The 9230-nt window shown below is 68.1% G+C and overlaps 1 pseudogene; it reads left to right on the forward strand.

Moving 5' to 3' along the window:
- Positions 1-1750: 1750 nt before the first annotated feature.
- LOC141955360 (glial fibrillary acidic protein-like) lies at positions 1751-6112 on the forward strand (annotated as a pseudogene).
- The last annotated feature ends 3118 nt before the right edge of the window (positions 6113-9230 follow it).

Raw genomic sequence — 9230 nt, forward strand, 5'->3', positions numbered from 1 at the left:
TGTCACCAGGGGCTGTCACCCAGCACACATTCCCAGGGCTGCCACTCTTCCGGGAGGCCAAGTGTCACTTGCGGGGTACATCGGGGCCCCAAGCCGGGCGTTCCTGTGGGCAAACCCCTGCCCGCCGCTGGTGACAGCGGCCCAGGACAGCTGGGGGACACGGGCCTGCCTGGGGGCGAGGAGCTTCTGGGGATTCGAGGGGGATGTGGCAGCAAGCGGTTGTCTCGGAGCGCCGCCCGAGTGCCCCCAGTCGCACCAGTATGAGCCCGCCCTGGCCCTGGGTGCCCACAGGTCACACCCGTGGGGCCACGGCTGTTGCCACGACACTTTCCAAGTGGCCGCGGTCGGTGGCCCGGCGACGGTGGCCGCGGTCCAGCGGGGCCTGGCGGCGTGTCCCCGTCCCCGAGCGGGCGGGGAGCCTTTCCCGGCCATCGGCTGCCATCTAGCTGCCAGCCGGCGGGAGCTGTCCCCCGCCCTGGCCCCGCTCCAGCCCCTCCTGGGACCCCCCCGGCTTCATCCAGCCGCCTCTTGGGGCCCCCACCCCGATGCCCCCACGAGTCCCTCGCGGTCCCCAAGCCCCCCGGCCCCCGCCGGCGCTGTCCCCGAGGCCTGGCCATGTCCCGCTGTGTGGCTCAGGGCTGGCGGTGGCCCCGTGCCCCTGGCTCTGTCCCCCCGCGTTTCCCGGCAGCGCCGGGCCCCGGCACAAAGAGACCCCGCGGGGGGGCCGGGCCCGCCGGCTCCGGCCCCGCACGAAGCCCCTTTCAGCCGCCCGGGGAGGGGTCCCGGCCCTCCCTCCTCCCCCCGCCGCCCCCGGCGGGCAAAAGCCCCCCCAAACTCAGCGCACAGGTGACGGGGACGCGGCCGCGCACCCACAGCAGCGGCTGGGGCAGGATCCGGCCCCCCCGAGCTGGGAAGGGGGGACCCGGCGCCCTGAGCCCCGGCCGGGCTCCGGCAGGACCAGGCGGCGCTTGACAGAGCCAGCGGGGGGGAAGGACTTGGGAGGCGTCAGGCTCTAATTAGCAGCCGGCCTTAATGAGCAGCCGGCCTTAATGAGCCGCCTGCCCGCGCTGCCAGACGGCCCGCACAGAGCCTCCGCCCAGGGGAGCCGGGGCCGGGCGGCGGGTGCGGAGCCGCTTGTGCCGGGGCTGGGCCCGGGGGGGCGACACGGGGAGCGGGCGGGGTGTGAGTCGTGAGAGAGACAGAGAGTGTGTGTGCGTGTGTGTGCGTGTGCGTGTGTGTGCGTGTGCGTGTCTGTGTGTGTGTGTGTGTGTGCGCACATGGGCATGGGGGGATGGAGACGTGTGTGCGTGTGGACGTGTGTGTGCACCCAGCACCCACAGCGCCCTGGGCCCCCGCACCCAGCACCCCTGGGCCCCCACGGCCGTGCCCCCAGCACCCACGCCGCCCCAGGGGAATGTATCCCGCGCCCACAGAGCCCTGCAGCGCTGCCCCCAGCTCCCGCGGTGCCCACGGCCTCGCACCCCGCCTCGCACCCAGCACCCACCCGCCGGCTGCCCCACGGGTGCCCACGGCCACGGCTCTGCCTCCCAGCCTGGCGTGTGCCCCAGCCCCCCCAGTGCCCGCCGCGGGGGCAGGGGGCCGTGCTGCGGTGCCCGGGCTGGCTGCCAGGGCACAGCCCCCCCCTGCTGCTGTGCCGGGACTTGGGCTCCCTGCCCGGTGGCCAGTGACGAGGGGGCCCCCGGGCTGCACAAAACCCCCGGGCCGGGCCCATCACGCCCCCCCCTCCGGCATGGAGAGCCAGCGGCTCTCCTCCTACGGCCGCCGCATCGGCCCCGCCGCCCCGGGCTACCGGGGGCTTCCCGCCAGCCCCCCCGCCCGGCTCCGGGCTCCCCGCAGCGCCCAGCCTGGTCCCCGCACGGGTGCCCGCCTGGGGCTGGGCAGGATGGACTTCTCGCTGGCCGCAGCGCTCAACTCGGAGTTCAGGGAGACGCGCACCAACGAGAAGGTGGAGATGATGGAGCTCAACGACCGCTTTGCCAGCTACATCGAGAAGGTCCGGCTGCTGGAGCAGCAGAACAAGGTGCTGGTGGTGGAGCTGCACCAGGCGCGGGAGCAGGAGCCCTCGCGTCTGCCCGACGTCTACCAGGGGGAGCTGCGTGACCTGCGGCGCCACGTGGAGCAGTTGGCCACCGCCAAGGCCCGTCTGGAGATCGAGAAGGAGAACCTCGCCGAGGACCTCGGCAGCCTCCAGCAGAAGTAAGGCTCTGCCCCGCTTGGGGTAGCCCTGGGGCCCAAGGTGGCGACCATGACCAGGGTGGGGATGGGGAGCGGGGTGGGGATGGGGAGCAAGGGGGCCACCAGCAGCACGATGGCCTCAGGGACCAAGGTGGCCCCCAGGATGGTGATCACAGTCATCTGGGGACCAGGGCGGTGGCAAGGACCAGGGTGACAGCAGGTATCCCCAGGTTGGCCACTGAGACAGAGACCAGGGTGGCCACCAGGACCAGGGTAGCCCTGGGGACCGGGCAGTGGTGGGCACCAGGGTGGTGACGGGGCCGCGGGTGGCAACAGGGACCAGGGTGACCCCGGGAACAGCGCAGGACGGTGGCGGGGGGTGTGGGATGGGCACGTGCTCCGACACAGGGCGTGGGTGCTGGGAGTGCAGGGCCGTGTCGGCCCGGGGGGTCCATCCCTGGGGCTCAGGGTGACGAGGAGCAGCGCCTAATGAGTAGCAGCAATACCGAGTAGCAGCGCCCAACGAGTACTGCGCCTAACGAGGAGCGATGCTGAGGGGAACGGTGCTGAGTGAGTAACGGTGCCTCTGCTCCGGCGCAGGCTGCAGGACGAGGCGACCCTGCGGCTGGAGGCCGAGAGCGACCTGGCTGCCTACAGGCAGGTGAGGGCAGGGGCTGGACCCTGCGTCCCCCGTCCTGCAGCCCAGGGGCTCAGCCCCCAGCTCAGCCTCCCGCGGGGACGGGCAGGGGTGGGCAGGAGCGGGCAGTGGGGGGCTGGGGTGCCTTGGGGTGGGCAGAACGGGGCAGCACGGGGCAGGGCCGGGCAGCTCGGGAGGGAGCAGGCCCTGGGGACGGTCCCTCCTCTCCCCCCGCGGCGGCAGGACGTGGACGCCGCTGCCTTGGCTCGCCTGCCCTGGAGCGGCGGGTGGGGACGCTGCAGGACGAGATCGCCTTCCTCCGCAAGGCCCACGAGGAGGTAACCCCGCGCGGGGGGCTGGGGGGGAGTCCCGGGGCTCGCCGGGGCCGGGCTGAGCCCCGCTGTCCCCCCAGGAGCTGCGGGAGCTGCAGGAGCAGCTGGCCCGGCAGCGGGTGCACGTCGAGGTGGACGCGAGCAAGCCGGACCTGACGGCCGCCCTGCGCGACATCCGCAGCCGCTACGAGGCCGCGGCCGCCAGCAACGTCCGGGAGGCCGAGGAGTGGTACAAGTCCAAGGTGCGGCGGAGCCGGTCGCCCGGCGGGGGGGCCTGGCTGTCCCCTCCCGAGCGTCACCTCCTCGGGGCTGGGCGGCGCCGCCTGGGGGTGGCGCGTGGGGTTTGGGATCCCCGCTGCCCCCGCCCGTGTCCCGTGTCCGGGCCTGGTCCCCGCGGGGAGCGGGGACGTGTCCCCCTGCGGAGTGACACGGGCACGGTCCCTGAGGCGTGTTCCCAGTGACGGGGCCCACAGGCACTGTCCCGCAGGAGCAGGGACACGTTCCCGGTGGCTTCCAAAGGCACCATCCCTCCCACCTGCACGGCGGGGACGTGTCCCCAGCAGCACCTGCCGTCAGGGACGTGTCCCATGTCCGCTGTCCCGTCACCTCAAGGGAGCAGGGACACGTCTCCACGACACGTGCCATCAGCCACGTGCCCCACGTGCGCCGTCCCTTCCTCCCATGGCAGCAGGGATGTGTCCCCACCACAGGCGCTGCTGGGGCCACGGCCTCCCGGGAGCTGGGATGTCCCTGGGACACGCGCCTTTGGGGATGTCCCGCCTGTCCCCAACGGCTGCAGGAACAGGGACATGTCCCCAGGCCCACACCAAGGGCGTGTCCCGTGTGCACTGTCTCCTCCTGCCCCAGCAGCAGGGACACATCCCCAGTGACACGGGGCTCTGGGGACACGTCCCGTGAGCACCGTCCCACCACCCTGCCGGGTCGGGGATGTGTCTGTGTGCCACGTGCTGGTGGGGCCACGTCCCTGCAGTGGAGCAGAGCAGGGCTGTGTCCCCACGCCATGTGCCACCGGGACACATCCCACGGCACGTGTCCCCCCCCCAGTTCACAGACCTGACGGCCGCGGCCGCCCGGCACGCAGAGGCCCTGCGCGCCGCCAAGCAGGAGGCCAACGAGTACCGGCGCCAGCTCCAGGCCCTCACCTGCGACCTGGAGGCTCTGCGGGGTGCGGTAGGTGACAGCTGCGGGGAGCGGGCGGGGGACACGGCATCGGGGGGCTGCCACCGCCACCGGGCTCCCTGGCACGGCGCTGGGGACCCCCACCCGCTGCTGGGGGAACGGCTGGTCCCCAGGGGTGGGAGGTGGATGGGCACCGCGGAGAGCCACCAGCTCCCGGGAGAAGGCGGCGGTGGAGGGTGTCCTGTCCCCTCGAGGTCCCCCAGAACGAGTCCCTGGAGAGGCAGCTGCGGGAGCTGGAGGAGCGCTACGCCCTGGAGACGGCCGGCTACCAGGACACGGTGGCACGGCTGGAGGAGGACACCCGCAGCCTCAAGGAGGAGATGGCCCGGCACCTGCAGGACTACCAGGAGCTGCTCAGCGTCAAGCTGGCCCTCGACATCGAGATCGCCACGTACCGCAAACTGCTGGAGGGCGAGGAGAGCAGGTGATGGCAGAGCGGGGGCTTCGTCCTGCCCCTGCCCCTTCCCCGGCCGTGTCCCAAACCATCCCCAAAGCCTCGTGGTCCCCTCGGGGGTGTCGGACTGTCCCCAGCCCTCCTGCCTCAGCCCCAGGCGGGGCCGAGCTGGTGTGCAGGGCGGCAGCAGGACCCCGATGCTCTTCCCAACACCCCGCGTCGCTCCTGCAGGATCACCATCCCCGTGCAGAGCTTCTCCAACCTGCAGATCCGAGGTGAGGCCGTGGCCACGCGTGGGGTGGGGGTGGGATGGTGGCACAAGCAGGGGTGGCTTCTAGGGGTCAGCGGGAGGAGACGCTGTCTCAACCATCCCTGCCCCATCCGGAGGGACCGGGAGCTTTTCCTCCAAACCTCAAGGAATGAGGACTCCTGGGTTCTCCCAAGATGGGGGGAGGAGTGAGCCATGGCCACATCCCAGAGCCGAGCATGTCCCCAGGCCAGTGATGTCCCTAAGGCTGAATGACCACCATGTCCCCAAGGACAGCCCTGTCCCCAAGGCCAATCACACCCTAAAGCCACCCGTGTCCCCACGGCCAACCACATTCCCAAGGCCAATCATGTCCACGGTGCCGTGTCCCCAAGGCTAATCACTCCCCAAAGCCGGCCACATCCCCGGTGCCAGCCACATGCCAAGGCCAAGAATGTCACCAGTCACATCCCCAAGGCCAATCGCATCCCCGAGGCCCACAGTGTCCCTGAGGCTGGTCACATCCCTGGGGCCAGCGTCCCCTGGCTCAGGGTTCTCCAGGCCAACCTGTTCCCTTTGGGCCCCCCCACCTTGAGTGGGGCTGGAGGAGCCATTCCTGGGCACTGGGTCACCCCCGTGTCCTGCCCCTTTCCCCTAGAGACCAGCCTGGACCCTAAATCCGTGTCTGAAGCCCGCGTGAAGAGGAGCATTGTGGTCAAAACTGTGGAGACCAAGGATGGAGAGGTGCGAAGTCCTCATCCGTGACACCCACGCTGCCTCCCCTCCACCCCCCCTCCCCACGGGGTGTCCCCAAGGGGGTCACTCATCATGCACGTGGGGCCACCACCCTTCAGCCCAGGAGCAGCCCAGGCAGGGAACCAGTGACCCCAGTGCCCTGAGAGCACGGCACGAACCGGCTCTGGGCCACGGTGGGGCTGAGCCTGGCAGCTCGTAGAGAAAACCATCCCCCGTCCCTGTCCCCAAGGTCGTTCAGAGCCCAGACAGGCTCAGCCCGGGAGGAGAGCCCAAGCCCGGGGTGATGGTCGCTCTCCCTCTGCCTCCAGGTGATCAAGGAGTCCAAGCAGGAGCACAAGGAGGAGCCGTAGGGCGGAGGAGCCGCAGCAGCCACACGCTTGTAGCTGTAGCCCCGTAGGTCCTGTCCGATGCTGCAAGGGAGCCCGCGGCCGGGCACCGGTCACGGGAGGAGCCGGCGGTGCCTCGGGGGGTCACCTCCCCCAACCCACCCCGCTGACACCCTGTTGGGGGCTGGCTGCCAGCAGAGCGCCCGTTCAGGCGGGCACAGCGCGGGGAGGGGATGGGCAATACCCGGGGCAGGCGAGCGGCGCCGGGCAGAGCCGAGCTCCCTCGCCAGGACGCTGCCACGGCCCCACAGCACGGAGGAGCCGGCGGTTTCGGGGCCGTGCCCGCGCTCATCCTGGGTCTCCAGTGCCCAGGAGAGAGGCCCTCCTGTTGCCATCTCTGTGTGCCAGTCGGACAAGACAACGGTGCCAAGAGCACCTCTCCCTGCACCCCACCTTGCTGCCCTCTCCCCGGTCTGGGAGGCCACCCCAGATCTCCCCAGTGTACCCAGGCCCTGAGCACCCTTGGGGTGGGGGGCCTGCAGGGTGCAAGGAACCGGCAGCTGAGGGACATTTCCCCGTCACCAAGCATCACGTGGGCTTAGCCCAGAGGCAGGGGCAGGAGGAAGGAGGATGGGGAGGCAGGTGCTGTCAGGACGGCATCCAAGAGTGATGAGATGGGGATAACGAGGGGTTCCTGGGGACACTGGGGTGTCCAGGGTGGTTTGTGGGGCCGGAGCAGTGGTGGGCACAGGAGGCTGGGTGGCCTCGAGGACTTCTCCTGGCACAGAGCCATGGGCCTGTCCTGGCCCCCCCGAGTGTCCGCCACCAAGGTGTCCCCATCACCGTGTGGGGACAAAGAGTCCCGAGGGGCTTGTGGCGAGGGGTGACCCACGGTTGGGTGCCTGGGCCCTCGCCTGGGGGGTCCCACGCAGGTGAAAATGGAGAGGAGGGGAGTGCAGAGGAGACGGAGGAGGGTGTCAGGGCACCCACGGGTGCTCTCACAGTGAGAGGTGCCTCCCGCCACCCAGGAGCGATGGGGGAGGACGGATGGAGCCATCCCCGACCTGCTTGTCCCGCCAGGGGGACCGGGGCTGCCCTGGTGACAGTCGCTGCCATGCGAGGAGCCCAAGCTCCCCCCAGCACGGGCATTCGAGATGGGGCTGGAAGAAATCCCTTGTCCCTGGGCTCCACGTGGCCCTGTCCCCCTGCCCCCCTCTGTCCTCCGGTGCTCCCCCCGCACCAGCACGTGCCACCGGCCCACCCAGGGCCGTGGCCCAGCCCGGTGCTCACCCGCAGCCCCCGTCCCCTCCTTCGATTTAGCTACAGACCATGAGCGGAACCTGCCCTGATGCCACCTCACGTAGGAGCAACAGCCCAGCAGCACTCCTTGTACCCCGCAAGCCCCTTGGGACGAGCACAGGGGGTGCCACTGGGCTGCCACCCCCCTTGTCCCCTCTGTCCCCCCGTGCTTTGCAGCTCCTGACTCCAGAAGGGCCGTTCCCAGGGGCAGGAGATGTTACAGGAGAGCCGGGTGCTGCCCGGGTTTGGCATCCAGGGTGGGATGGCAGCGGCCCGGGGGACTCGGTCCCCCTCGAGCAGCCTTGGGCTGGTGCTTTGCAGCCCACGTTGCTACTGAATTAATGCACTAACACCTGCGGCAGCTTGAGGTGAGAAATAAAGCTAAAACGCGAGTGTGGTGCTTCCAAGGTCGCGCCTGCAACCTGCCTCTCTGCAGGCAGTGCCGGGGGTCTTCTTTACTGCATTTCTCCTGAGTCTTCTCACTAAACCACAGTTATTTTGCCTTTCCCCAAGTGATGGGGATGCTGCGGGCTGCTCCCATCCTTGACATAGGACGTGAGTGCAAGCGCTGGGCCTGGGCACTGCTGAAAGCGCCGGGCCTGTTCCCACCAGAGCTGGAACCGTTGTGTCAGGGCTGCTCCTGCATCAGCATCCTCCATCCTGACCCCGGGTAACTCCAGCACCTTCTTGTTTCATTTAAGCCTTCAACTCTTGGCTTTCTGCAAGTCCTCGGCTTTGCAAGTGTTACCCAAAGGCAAGAGGAATCGCACCCACAACAGGCTGCAGGGACACAGGTGTCCCCAAGACAGAAGCCACAAAGCCCAACATTCCAGTACCAGGCCCAGAGGTGAATCTGAAGCCTGCAATCAGGTGCCCAGTGGTTTCCACAGAGAAGGTGGGAGAGGGATGGGAATAGTCTGCCAGGGCGAGGGGGTGCCCTTTTGCTCCACTAGACGGGTTTGGAACAAAATGGACCCGACCGTTGTTGCTGAGATGATTTCAAGGCAATCTTGTGGCAGGCGCATCCGCCAGTGCAAGTGGAGCTTCGTGGCTGCTGAAGTGTGGCAGCTTCTGGCTGGCTTTGTTTTCAAGGTCTCACGGTAGGTGAGACCTTTGGCCAATGGGAGCCGCTACTGACTACAGGTCAGATTCGGTCTGGGTGTCAATGGAGATCCCTGGGGGAGCCATCTGGAGCTCGTCCCCTGAAGCAGCACCTTGCGGTCGAGGACTCTCCCCTTGGGCCAGGACGCTGCCCAAGGAAACTCCTCGAGGGCCCTTGGGTCGGGACGCTGCCCTGAGCAGGTCCTCGAGGGTGAGAGCCCTCACTTGTCAGGTGAGTGACAGAGCGTTTGGGGTTGCCGTTAAACCCCAGGGAGTGAGGCTTTGTAAAGTGTTTTGGGCTGCTATTAAACCCCAGAACGTTGTTCTGTTCTCCTCCTGCAGACATTCGAATCGGTAATTTACAGAGAGCCGGTTGGCTGTTACTAATAATAAAATTTTTATTTTTTATATTGGTGGCCGGTTGCTTGTTTGGGAGCCTCCGTAACAAGTCTGAGCAACGTAACACACACGGGGCTGCTCAGCACCCTTGGGAGAAGCTTGAGAACCCTCCCAGAGTAGAACTGCAAGGGAGCTCGGGGGGCAGGTGCTGAGCTGTGCCATCCGAGGGCCTCTCTGGGCTCCAGCCAAAACAGAAGTGCAACTCCATTTAGACACACTATTAGGCAGCTCTGCAGAGTTTCTTTGTTGGACTGATGCCTGTCAGTTCCTTCTGCATTTCAATTTGTGTGGAATTTTGGCAAACCAGATAGAGTTTGAGATCACTGGACCATGAGGTGACAGG

Source organism: Athene noctua, unplaced genomic scaffold (genome assembly GCF_965140245.1).
Source record: "Athene noctua unplaced genomic scaffold, bAthNoc1.hap1.1 HAP1_HAP1_scaffold_159, whole genome shotgun sequence".
Lineage (NCBI taxonomy): Eukaryota > Metazoa > Chordata > Aves > Strigiformes > Strigidae > Athene > Athene noctua.